Genomic DNA, 21,616 nt, shown 5'->3' with positions numbered 1-21,616 from the left:
CATGACTGAGTGACTTCACTTACGATATACGAGGCATTCATCTAGGTACCAGGAATTTAGACAAAAATCCCTGTCTTCAAGGAGTTTATATTTTATTGGAAGAAATACATTGAAACTAATCATTAGGTGTGTGATAGAAAGGATCATTACTTAAGATTTGTTAGGCAACAGTTTCCCTGGATTACCTTCCATCCCAGGTTATGTTCTGCTTCATTTATAAGCACTCCAAGAGGATCCCATCTGGGAGTGGAAAATTCTTCCAGAGATTGGAATACCAGACCACCTTACCTGCGTCCTGAGAAATCTGTATGCAGGTCAAGAAGCAACAGACAACAGACAGGTTCCAAGTCAGGAAAGGAGTATGTCAAGGCTGTATATTGTCACACTGCTTATTTAACTTATATGCAGAGTTTCCATTCAGTTCATTCACTCAGTCATGTCTCACTCTTTGCGACCCCATGGACTGCAGCACTCCAGGCCTCCCTTCCCATCACCAGCTCCTGGAGTTTACCCAAACTCATGTCCATTGAGTTGGTGATGCCATCCCCCCATCTCATCCTCTGTCATCCCCTTCTCCTCCTGCCTTCAATCTTTCCAAGCAACTGACTTTCAAATGAGTCAGTTCTTTGCATCAGGTGGCCAGTGTTAGAGTTTCAGCTTCAGAGTACATCATGCAAAATGCCAGACTGGATGAAGCACAAGCTGGCATCAAGATTGTTGGGAATAATATCAATAACCTCAGAGACTCAGATGACACCATTCTTATGGTATAAAGCAAAGAAGAACTAAAGAGCCTCTTGATGAAAGCAAAAGAGGAGAGTTAAAAAGTTGGCTTAAAACTCAACATTCAGAAAACTAAGATCATGGCATCTGGTCTCATCACTTCATGGCAAATAGATGGGGAAACAATAGAAACAGTGGCTGACTTGATTTTCTTGGGCTCCAAAATCACTGCAGATGGTGACTGCAGCCATGAAATCAAAAGACGCTTGCTCTTTGAAAGAAAAGTTATGAACAACCTAGATAACATATTAAAAACCAGAGACATTACTTTGCCAACAAAGATTTGTCTAGTCAAAGCTATGGTTTTTCCAGTAGTCATGTATGGATGTGAGAATTGGACTATAAAGAAAGTTGAGCCTTGAAGAACTGATGTTTTTGAAGTGTGGTGTTGGGGGAGGATCTTGGGAGTCCTTTGGACTGCAAGGAGATCAAACCTGTCAACGCTAAAGGAAATCAGTCCTGAATATTCATGGAAAGATTGATGCTGAAGCTGAAACTCCAATACTTTGGCCATCTGATGCAAAGAAGTGACTCATTGGAAAAGACACTGATGCTGGAAAAGATTCAAGGCAGGAGGAGAAGAGGATGACAGAGGATGAGATGATTGGATGCCATCACTGACTTGATGGACATGAGTTTGAGCAAGCTCTGAGATTGGTGATGGACAGGGAAGCCTGACATGCTGCAGTCCACGGGATCACAAAGAACTGGACCCGACTGAGTGAGTGAACTGAACTGATCCAGAGGATCACATGCTTCCTGCCATTCAAGCAACAGCTCCATATTGTATCAGATCTATTTGTATTTCTCTTGACAGTAAACTCCAAGAAGTTAGGGACTATATTTTATCCATCCTTTTAAAAGTGACTAGTCAAATTCCTGGGTCATGGAATATATGATTTAAAAGCTACAATTTATTGAACCCTTTGCTTTTTTAGGGCATTGTTCTAAGTCCCTTCCATGTAAAACTGGTTTTCTTTTCTTGCATAACAAATCACTGCAAGCTTGTCATCTCATGGTTTCTGTGGATCAGAAATCTGAGCATACCTTAAGTGGGGTTCCCTGTTGAAAGTCTCACAAGGCTGTAGTCAAGGTTTGTTTGTATGTGGAGATCTCACTAGGAAAGAATCTGCTTCCGAGCTCACTTAGTTGGCTGGCAATATTAGTTTTCTGTAGGTGCATGACTAAGGACCCTGGTTCCTAAATGGCTGTGAGTGAAAGCTGTCCTCAGTTCCTGGAGGCCACCGTAGGTTCTTACTCTGTGACTTCATATGCAGTTCACAACATTGTGGTTTGTTTCTCTAAGGTCACAAAGTGATTCTCTTTACAAGTAAAACAGAGTCCTCTCTAAGGAAATGTAATCATGGGAGTAACATTCCACTGTCTTTACCATGTTCTCAGGCTGAGGAACATGTCAGAGATTCTACCCATACTCAAGCTGCAGGGATTTCATAAAGACATGATTTTTTGGGAGCTGCTCTGGCAGAATTCATACCATGAATTCTCTCCTTTAACCCTCAAAATTTTATAAGGCATGTGCTAACATTATAAAGTTAAAGGGCACCAGCTAATTAAAAAAAAAAAAAAATCAAGCCAAGTTCTAAGCCAGGCAGCATTACAGCAAAATCCAAATTTTTATCTTAACTTATATTGACTTCACTAAATATACCTCTGCTGAATTTATAATTGAAGTAGTGAATAAATAATTGAATAAATTAATGTTGATTTGATTAATGTTGATAATGATTTTCCCTTTACAGATGGTATGAAATGTATTTTTGTACATAATAGAAATACACTCAGCAGAGCATGATGCTTAAACTGAGAATTTGAGAAAAGATAGGCTTATGTGTCTCATGTGTTTATTGGGTAGAATGGAAGAACGAATTTCCTGGGCTATTTAACATTTATTTTATTTCACTTTTTTCCTCCTTAATTTTGATTTTTTTGTAGCATGTATATACTTCAATTTCATTGCTTGAAATTCATTATGGTAATAATCTATTTTGAAATCACTAGTAATTATTGGGTAATATTATACAGTGTTATATTATATTGGTATAATGATTTGTTTATTCATTCATTCATATTTTCCCTAACCAGTCTATAATTTTTATGAGGACAGATCATATCTATTTTTGACCACTACTATATTTTGAGAATCTATAAAATAGCACACAGTAGGAATTCAATAAATGACTTTGAATGATTTCAGAGAAACATCTAAAATAACATACTAGAAAAAAAAATCCAATATACTATCATTTTTTCCTTCTGATCTAATGTGGTTTAGCTCCTGTTTGTATTTTAAATACAAACTATCCAGAAAATAAAACAGAATTAGTTCTTAAGCTTCATTTGGCTTTAATACACAATCAAAAATGTATTTTAAATTTTTGTTGTTGTTTAAGCATTGTATTTAATTAAATTTCAAGTAGCTTGTGTTGGAAAGAGTGTCTCACTTTGCCAAAACACCATCCACATAGATTTAAAGGAAAGTTGTGTTTTCCCATATGGGCTTAACTCAGAAGGCCTAACTTATAAAGCGTTCCTCTGATCTCTGAAGACACCCTCATTTCTATGATATATATCATATAATCAAACTACCTAAATGATTTTGGAAACAAGATTCCAACAGCATTTTTTTCTCCCTTTCACTTTCAGCTAAAAAATATCCATATCATTTATCATGAGGTAGATCTTTCTTGTATCTTATAGCAATAAACTTGCTGCTAACATATGGTGTTATTTAGCTTTGTAACAGAGAAGATTAATCAGCCAACAAAATGTCATTATAAAGGAAATATTTTAAACTGTGATCTTCTATTTTCTCTCACTTATGGGCATCCAGCCAAATTCATCTGCAGCTGGATTAAAGAATGACATATGGAAATAAAAAAACAAACCCTTAAATTATCAGTGGCATTTTGTATATTCAGGATGCCACACTAAAGTTCTATTGCTTGTGAAATGCAAATGTTTCCCTTTAATGAGAAATTAGATTATTATCTTAATTGCATGTGTGTCTATGTGTGTGTGTGTGTGAAATTTTGGAGGATTCACTGAAAACATTATCATTACAACATCATCAACAACAGCCATGTCCATTCACTTTATGGTGGTTACAGTTTAGTCTCTAAGACAGGTCTGACTCTTGCAACCCCACAGACTGTCGTCCTCCAGGCTCCTCTCTCCCTGGATTTCCCAGGCAAGAATACAGGAGTATGTTGCCATTTCATTCACTTACTGTTACTTAAACCGAGACGTAGATTAAATGACTACCCTAGATCTCTTTGGAAAGAGAAGGTTTTAACCCAGGAGTGGAAAGACTCCGTATTAAAGTAGGAATAACCTTAATAAATGCTGTAGTTTCTTCTGAAAGAACACTTTAATATTGAATTGCAAGATATATTAGGCTGATCCTATTATTAGGGAAAATACTCACTGGCAGGAAAAACAGCACCTTATTAACAATATGTATTATGGCTTTTTCAAAGTCATATAAATGTGAAAGTACTAATTGTTCAGTTGTATCCAACACTCTGCGACTCCATGAACTATTGTCTGCCAATCTCCTCCATCTAGGGAATTCTTCAGGCAAGAATACTAAAGTGGGCTGCCATTCCCTTCTCCAGGAGATCTCCCCAACCCAGGCATCGAACCTGGGTCTCCTGCATTGCAGGTAGATTCTTTACCATCTGAGCGACCAGGGAAGCTGAAAGTCATGTAAGTACTGTAATAATTAAAAGAAAATTCTTTTTAAGAACTTTAAAAAAATAACAGCAGTTTTTCAATGATTTTTTTTTTTTAATTGAGCCTAAAAACAGTACTATAAGGTTTGGGTATCCACTAGTGCTTTGCACTGCATTATCTCACTTATTCCTCATAAGGTCCCCATTAACACCTCAAATTGAAGAAACTAACTTTAATTCTGTGCTTAACTTTAAATAATACTTTTCTAATGAATCTAGAATCATCCTTGGTGTGGGCTCTTCTTACCTACAGATCATGGAAGTGAATACTATCTGTTATATTTTAAAGCCTTTTCTTCTCAAACTGGTCTGGACTACAGTTTCTGGACCAATTGTACATTTTTGTTACCCATAAATATATGTAGGTATTTAGCACTTTTCCAGAATCAACGAATGCTGCTCACATTTTATCTGGGTTCCATTGTGCCACAACTTATTTTTTCACTCTGGTTGTATATTTATGCATTCACATATCCACCATATAAATCTAACAAAGAACATGCTCCCATAATTTTCTCAAAACCTGCTGGATATGTGACACATTAATTTGGAATGCATTTGTATAAATTAACATGCTAAGCAACCAAACTGAAATTTAGACTAGTTAACAGTATGAAGTCTACTTCATTTATATTTGCAGAACATGAATTACTGTTTTTCCAGAATAGGACAATCCTTCCTTAATGAGCTCTATCTAAAAATAATGAATACTATGTTAAACATGGAATCACAGAGTTGTTTACACTGGTAACTATTCATAAAATTAGTATTTCCTGCATTCCCAGGGATAGTAGTTAAGGTGTTTATTAGCAGACACAAGCAAATTAATCTGTTAGAAGAAAATTAAGCACAACATCCTTTGACATTTCCATGCATGATAAACACTGGTTTATTCTGCCAAATTTATGTTGAATATAAAATAATACCTAGCCCAATTAAATAAGTATGCATTGACTGTTTGCCATTAACATGTTATTCCACTAAATGTTAAGGTTCTAAATATACCTAAAATAGAGCTTCTGGCCTCAAAGGATGTAATGTCTTTTAGGGAGATTAGACAAGTAATTTTTCAAGTGAGTCTTAAGGGTCTAGTATTATAGGTTCTATAAAAATGATGCAAAGTGCTATGGGAATTTAAAGGAGAAGGAACTGACATTAGGTTGGGGTGATTAAAAAGAGCTTTAAAGAATTTCTACAGTTGGGATCTATCTTTACTTATGTATTTTTATGATGTGAAAAGAGATAGAAAGGGCATTATACTAAGGGTGTATAACTTCAGCAACAATAGAAAAATGAAAGCATTCATTGTCTTTGGGGAATAAATATTCCCATTTGACTATAGAATAATTCATTCTCTTTCACCAGTACTTAATGAGTACTTGTTATGAGTTCAGCCCTCTTTTAGGGACTGGGAATTTAATGATGAACAAAACATGCAAAAAATCTTCAACTTTGAAGTTGACTTCCTTGACATATAAAAGAACAAGTAAGTGAATGAATGATATGAAATAGGGCTACTGGATCTATAGATGAACTCAAGAATTAAGGAGTCTTGATTGAAGCTCATATTGTTGTTTTTAATTAAAGTCAACAATTTTTAATTATTTTAATTACAGTTCAAGAGCTTGTGGCTGACAATACAGATACTCTCTTACATAACAATTAGCATGTGACTGAGTATGATGCATTAAAATTGAAATAGCAGAAAGAGTAAGGAGACTACTTCAAGCAGTCCAAGTACAAAGTCACAGAGAAATAAATTAGGATAATGGCTGTAGGCATAAAAAGAAAGAAAATGTGAAAAAATACATTAAAATGACAGATTTGTAGGACTTGGCAACTGTTAAAATGTGTGAGAATGTCTCAGGGATCTAGGCATCTAATATCAGGAAAAGTCTTGTGCAATTATCTGCAAAGGCAAAAAATTAGTTGAAGATGGTTTGAAGGAGAAGGCCGACCATGCTAATGGTCAGCATTTGAAAAGTGGTAAGGAAATACAGGTGGTAATGTAAAGCAGGCACTTGGAAAGTTGGACTTGCATCTATGACTGAGGATCCAAAACTAGACGTATAAAAGATTTACAAAGATTTTCATTGATTTAGTAGTGCTTTTGAGTGTCCCTTGGGAGTGATCATAGAGAAGGAGAATTGAACTCCTTGGAAATATCTATATTTCAGGAGTTTGAGATGGGCTAGGACTTCCCTGTATCTCAAATGGTAAAGAATCTGCCTGCAATGCAGGACACCAGAGTTCAATCCCTGGATTGTGAAAACCCTCTGGAGAAGGGAATGGCAATCCACTCCACTATTCTTGCCTGGAGAATTCCATGGACAGAGAAGCCTGGAGGGCTGCAGTCCATGGGGTCACAAAAAGTCAGACATGACTGAGTGGCTAACACACACACACAAGGTTAATGTTAGATAGAATGTGAATGAGATTATATTTTGAAAGTATTTTTATTCTGGAGAATGGATGGGGGAGAACAAAATAGTTAAGCAGACAGAGAGGAAACAGTGTACTGTGGAGAGAGCATAAGTTTGACGGCATGAAGAAATGAAGGAAACTGGATTAGCAATGAACCTTTTTGTAAAGATGCGAGAAAATGAGGGTGAGCAATATGTCATCTATTTGTAAAATTAAGGGATCATTTAAAAAGTGACTTCCTTAGAAAACCAGACACTGAAGAGTGCTGATCCCATTTATATGAATTTCAAGAATAGGGAAAACTAATCTAATATGGTAAGGATTGCAGTTTTATTCTTGAGGGATATACCGACTGGGAGGTGATAGGAAACTTCTGAGCATGCCAGAAATAGTCTACATCATGATCTAGGCTATTATACTGCTGAATATGTATGTAAAAATTAATCAAGTTATATACTTAAGGTTTTTGTACTTCACCATAATTAATCAAGTTATATACTTAAGGTTTTATACTTCACCACAGATAAGTTAACTATCAAAAAAATAAAAATAAAAAAGGAAGAGAAAAGGAGGAAGGAGGAAATGGAGGAAGGGTAGACATGTGATCCATTCTGGCTTTACTGAACACTGAATCCAACTTCATATAAAGTCAAGCATAGTTCTAGACCCAGAAGTAACCTGAGTCCCTAAACTCCCTTTATTGTTAATTACCAGTTAGGGTTACATATTCTGTTATTTTTTTATATAGAGTCCTAACTTGAATGGCTCAGATGGTAAAGAATCTGCTTGCAATGTAATAGACCCGGGTTCAATCCTTGGGTCAGGAAGATCCCCTGGAGAAGGGAATCACAAAACATCTGACGGAGATGGGAAAGGCTACCCACTCCAGCATTTTTGCCAGGATAATTTCATGGACAGAGAAGCCTGGTGGGCATCGCAGAGCTGCACATGACTGAGCTACTAACAATTCACTTTGGGGCTTCCCTGGTGACTCAGATGGTAAAGAATCTGCCTGCAATGCAGAAGGCACAGTTTCGATCCCTTGGTTGGGAAGATCCCCTGCAGGAGGAAATGTCTACCCACTCCAGTATCCTTGCTTAGAGAATCCCATGAACAGAGGAACTTGGCAAACTCCAGTCCATAGGGTCACATAGAGTTAGACACAACTGAGCAACTAAGCCCACAACTGGTACATATTTAGATAAAGGTTTAAGTGTCATTTTGCAATTTTAATTATAATTGCAAGTTAAATAATGTTGGAAAAGACAAAATAAAGGCAAATTGAAGTATAATTTTGGATTATGGGATATTTTATACAATTATATATTCATTGAAATATTCAATATTTTTTGAGTATTCAAATGGTAAATTCAGAAATCATATGTATTTTATGAATTCAACTTATTAAGCAGACTAGTACAAGAGTCTAAGGAAAACTAGAATAAAGTTACTATGTAGCAATCTGTAATAGATAAATATATATGAAAGATGGGTTCATGTTAATAGTAGATAGTCACATAAGAATTTTTAAAGTTTTATGGTAATCAAATATTGAATATAAATGAAAAATTCAAAATAAAACATGCTAAATCACACACATATGTATGAATGTGTATGTGAATTAAATTACCAATATTATCTATAAATTTTATATATTTGAAAGCAATATATCCATATGGATTCTGTGGAAGTTGATTGGGTTGATTCTAAATATCCTCATGAAATTAAAATGTATAATAATACTCATATCACAGTGACATGGAAATATTGAGAGAAATTTCTTCAAAATATAACAATATATAAAGCTATAATGCCAGTTTTTAAATAAGTATAGTATTAAATATGGAGAAAAAATTAATGCAGCAGAATTAATCATCTAGAAAAATACTAAGTTACATGTAGTATATTATTATATGTACGTATTTCAAATCAAATAGCTAGAGTTGGTCAACAAATTCAGATAGGATGACTTGATGTTATTGTTGAAGGGATATAATCCATTATAACACGATTTAAAGAAAAGAAACACAGATTTAAGAACTCTTTTCAGTCTATTATGTCTATAACTTTATCTTCTTAAGGTAGAAAAAAATCAGAAACATAGATAGCATATTAAAAAACAGAGACATTACTTTGCCAGCAAAGGTCCGTCTAGTCAAGGCTCTGGTTTTTCCAGTAGTCATGTGTGGATGTTAGAGTTGGACTATAAAGAAAGCTGAGTGCTGAAGAATTGATTGATGCTTTTGAACTGTGGTGTTGGAGAAGACTCTTTTTTTTTTTTTTTTTTTTAATTTTTATTAGTTGGAGGCTAATTACTTTACATCATTACAGTAGTTTTTGTTATACATTGATATGAATTAGCCATGGATTTACATGTATTCCCCATCCCAGTCCCCCCTCCCACCTCCCTCTCCACCTGATCCCTCTGGGTCTTCCCAGTGCACCAGGCCCGAGCACTTGTCTCATGTACCCAACCTGAGCTGGTTATCCGTTTCACCCTAGATAATATACATGTTTCAATGCTGTTCTCCTGAAACATCCCACCCTCTCCTTCTCCCAGAGTCCACAAGTCTGTTCCATACATCTGAGTCTCTTTTTCTGTTTTGCATATAGGGTTATCGTTACCATCTTTCTAAAGTCCATATATATGTGTTAGTATACTGTAATGGTCTTTATCTTTCTGGCTTACTTCGCTCTGTATAATGGGCTCCATCAACTTACAATTTTCAATGGCTAAGGTTGCACTGAGTAGGCTGAACGGGCAGGAATTGGCCAGAGGAGGGAAGATGCTGTTTATCCTGGCAGGAAATGGCCCCGGACTGCTTGCTGCTTGTTCTGCAGATTTCATTCTGACAGCTGTCACTTTCAGTTCATCAGCTTCAGAATAGCCCTTTCTGGGCTCACCACCCTGTGCATCCTTTCCCTGGCAGCCAAAGAAAAAAAAAAAGGAAATCCAATGGTCAAAGTCCAATGGTAAAAGAATTATCCACTGTCATGTTAGAAGTTAAATTATGAAACATAACATCCAAGGAGTGAAAAAAAAAAAACAAAACAAGAAGACCGGACATCACTGAGTTTTCACATTTATGTGTAATTGTAAGTCGATAGACAGTGTCAGCAAACAGAGTTTTCTCCTATTTCTTTCTTTATTTTGGCTTTGCTGGGTCTCCGCTGCTGCTTGAACTTCTGCCTAGTTGCACTGAGCAGGGGCTCCCCTCTAGCTGCAGCGTGCAGGCTTCTCATTGCAGTGGCTTTCCTTGTGTGGAGCTCAGGCCCTAGGACATGCAGGCTTCAGTAGCTGTGGCACATGGGCTCTGTAGTTTCGGCTCCTGGGCTCTAGAGTACAGGCTCAATAGTTGTGCACAGGCTTAGCTGCTCCAAGGCATGTGGGATCTTCCCTGACTGGGGCTCAAACCTGTGTCTCCTGCATTAGCAGGCAGATTCTTTACTACTGAACCACCCGGGAAGCCCCCAACTTAGGGTTTTCTTAGCCCATGCCCACAGCAGACATCACTAATTGATGACCTCACTCAGCCATCTGGGGTCAGCCCCAGACTCAGAATCCTCCCCAGGACAGCACACCGGTGAACCAGTAACAGTTTCCCAGTGATGACACGGGAGATGCCGAAGCCGACTGGGGCATCCATGCGCTAGGCCTTAGTCACTGTGTTCTCTCCTGCATTGGAAGAGCTCTCTGTGCTGCTCAAAGAGCTTTCTCTGTTTCTTCTGGCCTTTGACAGTTGGAGATTTCCTGGCCTGGTGAGCACATGATCCTTGCAACCCAAAGTCTTTGTCCTGCTCTCGGGAGAAGTGACTTGCTCCAGGTCACATAGCAAATGAGGGTCAGAGAAGTCAGGCCTCATTGCCCACTGATCCCGATATCTCTCCATGTAGTTTTTCCCGACTTTGAGCAGAAGTTCAGAGGCCAGAGCCCCAGGACACACTTCCTATCGCTCTAGAGTCCGCAGGCATGACAGCCGTCATCTCTGGCAGCTCAGGGGTCAGTCTAGGCCACTGTCCTGGATGTGAAGGAGACAGGTTTCAAGCCGCTCGAGTCTTCTCCTTGGGACCAGCCTAAAATCCCATCAGCCATGCAGGCAGCAGTGAGCAGTCCTTAATTCACACAGAGGTTGTTAAGGAGGTGCTGGAATTTGAACCAAAATCTAGTTGACATCTGAAACCCATGTTGTTCTTCTCTATGCTGCTTCCTCCTCAAACGATACTGAAATCAACTTGGCTGATGGACTTATACAGTTCTATCTTCATATAGTTCATGACTGTATGCTTTTTTTTCCCTCTTGCTTTTTTAATCCCAAGGATTTATTTTTCAGTCCAGTGTCATTAAAGTTTAGGATAGTCAGTTATCTACCAAATGCATTCTAAGAAGTTTCAGATCCAGAGAATCTAGTATCAAAGATACCTGTCTTTGTTTTCATTCATTTAACAAGAATGTTCTCAGTAAGTGTTCTCTGATTCCAAGGGATGACTGATGATATCTAAAAGGAGACAGTGGGGCACTACAAAGATGTAGGGGTTCTGATTGTGAATATTTGATGGATGTGACTATTGGTTTTTACAACACATTCAATAGTCCAGAGACAGCATCGTCTGAAATGCAGGCATGTCTGTCAGTCAGTAGGGAAGTGTTTCTCACTTGGTTCTCGGGTACCAAGGCCATCTGGTCAATGAGGCTGGACGCTGTCATGAAATGATTGACAGGGCTTGCTCAGAAGAGACTCCTCAACAGATTCCTGGGTAAGTAATGCTGCTGTGGTTCCAAAGGAAAGACGTCAAGGCTGTGGTAGCATCTTTATCACTTCTTCTGTATTCCACACTACCGAGGATCTGCTGATGGGCATGTGAATACAACAGTAAGCCAGGCACAATTTATTTTCGTGTCACGTAGAATTATCTAGTTAACTGCTGGTCTTGGAGCCTCTCCTGGAGAAGCGAGGGGTAGCTGCAGGTCACCATGGGGACGGAGACACATACTGGGGAGCATTCGGCCACGGGGCCCTGCGCCAGCTGGTATTTTGCCTCGGTAGCCCCGAGACCTGGCATTAGCCAACCCACAAGCTAAACAACTGGAGAAGACTCTTGATTGAGAGTCCCTTGGACTGCAAGGAGATCCAACCAGTCCATCCTAAAGGAGATCAGTCCTGAATATTCATTGTAAGGACTGATGCTGAAGCTGAAACTCCAATACTTTGGTCACCTGATGCGAAAAGCTGACTCATTTGAAAAGACCCTGATGCTGGGAAAGATTGAAGGCAGGAGGAAAAGGGGACGACAGAAGATGAGATGGTTGGATAGTATCACTGACACAATGGACATGGGTTTGGGTGGACTCCAGGAGTTGGTGATGGACAGGGAGGCCTGGCGTGCTGCAGTTCATGGGGTCGCAAAGAGTCGGACACGACTGAGTGACTGAACTGAACTGATAATGAAACAGTGATTCAATTAAACACCTTAAAATTATGTATATATATATATGTATGTATATACACAGACACACAGACACAGACACAGACACACAGACACACACACACACACACACATACACACACACATCTGTGTAAACAGACTTCCCAGGTGGCTCAGTACTAAAGAATCCTCCTTCTAATGCAGGAGATGTAAAACATGCATATTCAATCTCTGGGTCAGGAAGATCCCCTGGAGAAGGAAATGGCAACCACGTCAGTATTCTCACCTGGAAAATTTCATGGACAGAGGAGCCTGGTGGGCTATAGTCCATGGGGTCACCAAGAGCCAAACACAATTCATGAATGAGCACAAAGCGCGCAGACACCACGTGTGCATATACACACATATATACATCCCTTGGAGGAAGAAATGCAACCCACTTCAGTATTCTTGCCAGAGCAAAGAATCGAACATGACTGTGTGTATATTTATTCTTTTTCAGATTTTTTCATTATAGCTTATTACAAGTTGTTAAATATAGTTCCCAGTTCCATACAGTAAGTCCTGCTGTGCATCTATTTTATTTATAGTAGTGCTTATCTGTTCATCTCAAACTCCTAATTTATCCCTCCCTCCTTTCCCTTTAGTAACCATACATTTGTTTTATGTCTCTTTGAGTCTATTTCTTTTTTTAAATTAATTTTCACTGGAGCATAGGTGATTTACAATGTTGTGTTAGTTTCTACTGTAGAGCAGTGAATCAGTTATACATTGAAGCATATTTCTTCTTCATCATCATATATATCCAACAACAATGATCATAAACAACTTTTGAAAGCGCATAGACTATATTGACATGTATGTGCATATGTGTATGTTTGCATATACATGAGATGATCAGGCATCCAGACTATGTATAGATCTTTTCAGTTCAGTTCAGTCACTCAGTCGTGTCCAACTCTCTGCAACCCCATGAACTGCAGTACACCAGGCCTCCCTGTCCATCACCAACTCCCGGAGTCCACCCAAACCCATGTCCATTGAGTTGATGATGCCATCCAACCATCTCATCCTCTGTCGTCCCCTTCTCCTCCTGCCCTCAATTTTTCCCAGCATCAGGGTCTTTTCCCATGAGTCAGCTCTTTGCATCAGGTGGCCAAAGTATTGAACTTTCAACTTCAACATCAGTCCTTCCAATGAACACCCAGGACTGATCTCCTTTAGGATGGACTGGTTGGATCTCCTTGCAGTCCAAGGGACTCTCAAGAGTATTCTCCAACATCACAGTTCAAAAGCATCAATTCTTCAGTGCTCAGAGATGCTTAAAAGCAACAAAATAAATGTGGAATAAAACAAGTAAAAATAAAATATCCTTATTAAAATTGAGGTATAAAAAATCACAAAACATCTGATGCTAAGGAGAATTGGTGAAAAACAGATATTGAAACTGTGAATTTAAGATGAAATTAAATTTACACATATTTAACCAGTCTGAAAAATACTTTTAAACAATTTTTGTGGCTGTTTAAAAAGTTAAATAGGATATTCATGTCCACTTAGGAAGTCGAAAGGTGAAAAATATTGCTACACAATATAACCTGAATGGATTGATTCAACTTTCTACACTGAAGGCTACTAAGGAAGAGATGAGCCTGTTTCCAGGGATAACTACACAAGTTATCAAGTTTGTTCATAACTTATGATAATACAAAGAAGAGGATGAAGAAGAAGGAGAATGAGAGAGAGAAGAGGAAATCCAACACATTGTATAGAAACAAAGCAATGAAAAGAACCAGATTCAGATATACCATAGATATTGAAACTATCTGGTAGAAGATATAAAACATGTATGATTATTATGTTAAAAGCTCTAGGTGAAAAGATGAATAATTTCATAGATGCAGAAAAAGCATTTGATAAAATCTAATACCTATTCCATTAGTGATTAAAAATTCATGGTAAACTAGGAGAATTATGTCCTGTTCATGAACTGGAAGATAGAATATTATTAAGATGTAAATGTTAATCCACCAATACAACCTGATCACAATTCCAGCAGGATTTTTTGTAGATATTGACAAGCTAATTTTTAAATTTATATAAAAAAACAAGGAAATTAAAATATTCAGTGAGCAATCAGAAAGAGAAAATAGGGAAATAACACCATTCACTATCACATCAAAAAGAATAAAATGGTTGTTTAGTTGTTCAGTCATGTCCACACTTTTGCAGCCCCATGGACTGTTTCCTGCCAGGGTCCTCTGTCCATGGAATATTGATAAAATGCCTAGGATTAAATCTACCCACGGTGACAAAAGACCTGTACTTCAAAAACTATAAAACACTGATGAGAGGATGTGAAGTCAAAACAAATGGAAAGGTATGCCACGTTATTGAACTGGAAAAATCAGTATTGTTGAGATGACGATACCACCCAAGGTTATCTACAGATTAAATGCACTTCCTATCCAATTACCAATGGCATTTTTCACAGACTTGGGCAAGCAATTTTTTTTTTTAAGTTATATGGAAACACAAAAGACTCTGAATGGCCAAAACAATTCTAAGGAACAGAGCTTGAGGAATCAGACTCCCTGACTTTAGATTATATAACAAACCCACAGTCATCAAAAGAGAATAGCACAGTCACAAAAACAGACATATAGATCATAGAGAGCCCAGAAATAAGCCTGCACAATTATGGTCAATAGATCTATGACAGAGGATGAAAAAATATACAGTGGAGAAAAGACTGTCACTTCAATAAGTTATACTAGGAAAATTGAACAGCTACATCTAAAAAAACATGAAATTAGAACATTCTTTAATACCACATAGAAAAAGAAACAAAACGAATTAATGACCTGAATGGAAGACTGGATACTGTAAAACTCCTAGAGAAATAGAACATTCATTGACATAAATTGTAGCAATATATTTTTTGGGTTCATCTTTTAGATTAATGGAGAGAAAAGCAAAAATGAACAAATGACACCTAATTTTTTTTTTGACACCTACTTAAACTTAAAGGATTTTGCACAACAAAGGAAACCTTAAGTAAAACAGGCAGCCTATGGAATGGGAGAATATTTGCAAGTGATGCAACTGACAAAGGATTATTTTCAAAAATGTAGAAACAACTCATACAGCTCAGTATCAAAAACACAAACAACCCAGTCCAAAAAACTGGGAAACTGAAATAAACATTTATCCAAGGAAGACATAGAGATGGCCAAAGGACATATGAAAAGATGCTCAACCTCACTAATTATAAGAGAAATACAAATCAAAGAAGTATTGCCTCACATTGGTTAAAATGGACATCATCAAAAAATCTACAAATAATAAGTGCTGGAAAAGGTGTGGAGAAAAGGGAACCCTCTTACACTGTTGGTAAGAATGTAAATTCATGCAACTAGTATGGAGAATATTATGGAGTTTCCTTAAAAAAACTAAAAATAGAGCTACCGTATCATCCAGCAATTCCATTCCCGTGTATATATCTGGAAAAAATGAAAACTCGAGTTCTAAAAGAAATGTGCACTCCAATCTTCACCACAACACTGTTTATAATAGCCAAGATATGGAAGCAATCTAAATGTCCATCAACAGATGAATGGATAAAGAAGATATAGTATGATATATTAGAATATTACTCAGTCATTAAAGAAAGTTTTAAAAAATGCCATTTGCAGCCATGTGAATGAATCTACATATTATCATATTAAGTGTGAATTAAGTCAGCCAGATATCATATTGAATCTAAAAGATGATACAAGTGGAATTATTTACAAAACAAATAGATTCACACAACTATATATAAAATAAGTAACTAATTAAGAACCTACTGTATAACACAGGAACTTGACTTAATACTATGTAATGACCTACATGAGAAAAAGACTGGATATATGTATATGTGTAACTGATTCACTGCTCTGCAGAAGAAACTAACACAACATTGTAAATCACCTATGCTCCAGTAAAAATTAATTAAAAAAAAAGAAATAGACTCCAAGACATATAAAACAAACTTATGGTTACCAAAGGGAAAAGGGAGGGAGGGATAAATTAGGAGTTTGAGATTAACAGATACACACTACTGTAAATAAAATAGATGTACAACAGGACTTACTCTATGGCACAGGGAACTATATTCAATAACTTGTAAACACCCATAATGAAAACAATCTGAAAAAGGATATATATACATACATATATATGGCTTCCCTGGTAGCTCAGCTGGTGGAGAATTGGTCTGCAATACAGGAGACCCATTCTATTCCTGGGTTGGGAAGTTCCCCTGGAGAAGGGATAGGCTACCCACTCCAGTATTCTTGGGCTTCCCTGGTGACTTAGATAGCAAAGAATCTGCCTGCATTGTGGGAGACCTGGGTTTGATCTCTGGGTTGGGACGATCCACTGGAGGAGGACATGGCAACCCACTCCAGTATTCTTGCATGGAGAATCCTCAGGAGAGAGGAGTCTGATGCTACAGATCATGGGGTTGCAGAGTCCGACACAACTGAGTGACTAAGCACAGTACAGCACATATGCGTGTATGTATGTGTGTATATATATGTGTGTGTGTGTGTGTGTGTGTATATAAAATGGAACCACTTTGCTCTACTCCTGAAACTAATACAGCATTGTAAATCAAGTATACGTCAATAAAAATATGTTTGTTTTGGGGGAAAAAAAAAAAACACTTTTGAGGAAGAACCAAGTTGGAGGAATCATACTTCCTGGTTCAAGATAGACTACAAACTGCCATTTAAGAAAAATATGTGGAATTGATGGAAAGATAGATTTTTTAAAAGACAGTCTATATGTATATACTACACAAATACGGTCAATTGATGTTTTGAACCCATTGAGTTCACCTCTGTTGTTTGCATTTTGATACTTATATATTGTTCATGTTATTCTAGAGATGCTTAGGCAGTGGTTTGGGGGGAAAAGTTTTGAGATAGAATAAATAAACTTTGGAAAAAAGCTTTCTTAGCAGAAGGCACTAAATATATTACAGTATAGCAGTATATAAATTACACAGATCTCTAGGTCGTGTGAATAATATATTATGATTAGGGCATAAGATGCATCTGTAGGCATGGCAGATAAGAACCATGAAAAGTAGTTAGTAGCCAAATCACTAAAAGCCTTTTTGGCTTTTAACACCATGGAGAGCTACCACAGACTTTTCAGCAAATGGCCATGGGCACTGCAAAGCCTGTGCTTGCGGAGGGTAAATTCTAAAAGTGAAAGAGTTGAAAGAGCAGAAGAAGACAGGGGTCCAAAAGGTAGACATCTGATATGGCCCATAGGAGAGATTATGTGATTGAAATGCAGGAACAGAAGTAGATATTGAGAGCAAGGAGAATGAATATAAGAGACTTTTTTTAAAAATTGATGATTCACATTACTTGGTGACTCACTGACTTTGGGCCTGGGGTCAAGAAAGCAAGAATGTGACTTTCAGGTTTCTTACCTGTGTCAGACACCTTTAATTTGGCCAAAGATTTCATTAATGTGGTTAGCAGACACCAAAATGGCAGTCACTGGAAGATGTGAATGAAGACAGCGTATGATAATTAGGTAAGTTTTGGACTTTAAAAAGTATGATTTAGGGATAGACATTGAAAAATACCAAATAAACAGTTTGAAACACAGGTCTGACGATCAGAAAAGCATGGCAACATACATTAGGTTGATCAAAAAGTTTGTTCGAGCTTTTTCGTAACATCGTATGGAAAAACTAGAATGAACTTTTTGGCCAATCCAATATTTTTAGCTTATCGAAACCAAACAATCATTCATTCATGAAATATTTTAAGGCCAAACATGTCATGTCATGCCCTAGATATAAATTATCTACATGTACATATGTAATCAACTTTCTTTTAAATGCCTACCTATATTTGTAGTTTAAAAGAAAGCTGACAGAACAAAAGAAAAGGATAATATAAGATTATGTGGAAGGACAGATTCTAGATCAGCCAACAAATGGGATCAGAAAGAACCATAAGCTTAAATAGAGTAGGGCATGTATGAAAGCAGGAAATATTTCAGGAGTGGTAGGGTAAAGGAAATTCATGGCTAATGCAAACCCAATTTCCCACCCAGTCTCCACCTTTAATTAGGAAGTCTTTAACAGTGAAATCACCAACACAATGGACGTGGGTTTGGGTGGACTCCCGGAGTTGGTGATGGACAGGGAGGCCTGGTGTGCTGTGGTTCATGGGGTAGCAAAGAGTTGGACACAACTGAGCGACTGAACTGAACTAACAGTGAGATGCTTACTTCCCATGTTTTACAGCATTTTAAAATGAGAATATAAAATAGATCCTGAGAGCTCTTAAATAAAATTCATAACATATGTTGAAATAAGTTTGAAACTTGACTATTACTATTATGCTTGACAGATAAAATGAAATATTATAAATTTTTTCTTAAATCTAGTAGCAAATCTGGATCTTTCAAATATACTTCAGTTTAGTAATAATTTATACCTGGATAAGATTTACTTCATTTAAGTATCTTGTGGAACACAGTACATAAAATAGAAATATAATATTTGTATAGAATAATTTATTTACAACTTTTAAAGATATATAGTTTTAATTGCAATTGAGTTGTGGAATATGAGTGAATTGTTTCAAGAAGGCTGTTCATGGAATGATCTTTTGAGACTTAATTATAAAATTACATCTTTTAAATGATAAGGAAAGATAATTTTTTGCATTGATTTCTTGAATTAGATGATTCAATATACTTATTTATGTAACTACGTTTCAAGAATGAGATTGAGAAATTCTGCCGTGTTGCATTTCAGTATACTCTAAATCATTCAATGATAACTTCCAGAGTAGGATGACACACTGTTAAAGAAAAAAATCATGAATTTGTGCAGTAAAAGCATATTTAAACTACCTATGTGGTAAAAACATAAACAACCTGGAAAAAATATAAAGTAATATTTAACATTAGGTGCCAGGAATTCACTAAGGACAGAACAAAGAGGTATTCTGAACTATTTCCACACTTCCACAAAACAAGTGATTGAGAGGAAGGATACTAAAAAGTATATGCTTTCAAGCTGAACATACATTGTACCATCTATATTAACTATTTTGTAACAATATAACCTTCATGAATCTATAAGTTTTAAAAATCTGGTGAATTACTAGAACCCCTTGCTAGTTTACACATATTAAGAAGTCTCAAAACTTCCCCAATCCAAATGTATAATATCCTTAATAACTCAATGACTCATTTGCATTCTTTATTTGTTAATTATGCTCCCACTCAAATATTGTTCACAACAGAAAATAATTCCGTTCAAGATGAATTCTATCTGAGAAAAGCATTTCAGTTTATAATAAAATTCATTTTAAGATAATTTATTGATGTGTTATACCCATATAATTTTCATGAGAATTTACTGCAAGATTCCTGTTTAATTTTTAAAATATTCAAAATAGGCTGTACTCATTAGAGAACAAAAGCTATCATTCTGTGTTTTTGAGAGTGCTTTATTTTAAATCAGTTGAGATATACATTTCCAGCTCTTTTATACGTGTAGGCTGAAGACAATGAAATGCTGTCAGCAAATGACTTTTAAACTTTGAGTGAGTTTTACATCTGTGTCTTATATCTATAGAAATCAAAATAACTATTTGTTTTAGTTAATTCAACTAGTGTGTTATTTTAAAATTGAATACATAGTTAAATAATTTATATACTGTGGATTCAAAATGAAGATGCTTGCTTGAATGTTTCATTTTTTTAATATATGTTTATACCATAAAACATGATGCTAATTGAAATATATTTCCTATATTTATTTTTGCTAATTGCCTTTTAAAAGTGGAAGCCATGGCCATTCAATAAAAAATAATGACCAAGTACTAAGTATATGTTTACTAGTAATATAAATAATTAATATTATTAATCATTTAAATTCATATGGTGCAATGTATCATAGTAGTATCTGGATTTAAAATTTGTACATCCCACCCTTGCCTTCTCCCATAGAGACCCAAAGTCTGTTCTGTACATCTGTGTCTCTTTTTTTTTTTTTGCATATGGGGTTATCATTACCATCTTTTTAAATTCCATATATATGCATTAGTATACTGTATTGATGCAAGGGGGGGATGTTCTGAGAGAATAGCATTGGAACAAGTATACTATCAAGGGTGAAACAGATCACCAGCCCAGGCTGGATGCATGAGACAAGTGCTCAGGGCTGGTGCACTGGGAAGACCCAGAGGGATGGGGTGGGGAGGGAGGTGGGAGGGGGGATCGGGATGGGGAACACATGTAAATCCATGGCTGATTCATGTCAATGTATGGCAAAAACCACTACAATATTGTAAAGTAATTAGCCTCCAAATAAATGAAAAAAAAGTTATATAGTTACTGACCACAGGTCTTACTGAAGTTACTTATCTTCTCTAGTTACTGAAAAAGCTGGCTTAAAACCCAACATTTAAAAAATTAAGATCATTGCATCCAGTCGCATCACTTAAGGGCAAATAAAAGTGGAAACAATGACAGATTTTATCTTCTTGGTCTTCAAAATCACTGTAGACAGTGACTGCAGTCAGAAAATTAAAAGACACCTGCTATTTGGAAGGAAAGCTGCAACAAAACTAGACAGCCTATTGCAAAGCAGAGACGTCACTTTGCTGACAAAGGCCCATATAGTCAAACTATGGTCTTTCCGGTAGTCATGTACAGGTGTGAGAGCTGGACCATAAAGAGGGCTGAGAGACAAAGAATTGATGCTTTCAAACTGTGGTGCTGGAGAAGATTCTTGAAAGTCCCCTGGACAACAGGAGATATCAAACCAGTCAATCCTAGAGGAAATCAACTCTGAAAATTCATCAGAAGCACTGATCCTAAAGCTCCAATATGTTGGCCACCTAATGCAAAGAACCAACTCATTGAAAAACATTTCGATGCTGGGAAAGACAGAGCAGGCAGAGAAAGGGTGAGAGGATGAAATGGTTGGATGGCATCACCAATTTAGTGAACATAAATTTGAGCAAACTCCAGAAAATAATGAACAGGGAAGCCTGGCACTCTGCAGTCCATGGGTTTGCAGAGTCAGACATGACTTAATAAATAACAACAAAGGTTAGAGGCCTGATAACTCTATTTATGAACCTGTGGTTTTGTAAATTGTATATATTTTTCTTACAAAGTCTCTCCTTTTATTTTTTGCTTTA

This window comes from Odocoileus virginianus, chromosome 31, assembly GCF_023699985.2.
Source record: "Odocoileus virginianus isolate 20LAN1187 ecotype Illinois chromosome 31, Ovbor_1.2, whole genome shotgun sequence".
In the NCBI taxonomy this organism is placed as follows: domain Eukaryota; kingdom Metazoa; phylum Chordata; class Mammalia; order Artiodactyla; family Cervidae; genus Odocoileus; species Odocoileus virginianus.
This window is presented reverse-complemented; position numbering follows the sequence as displayed.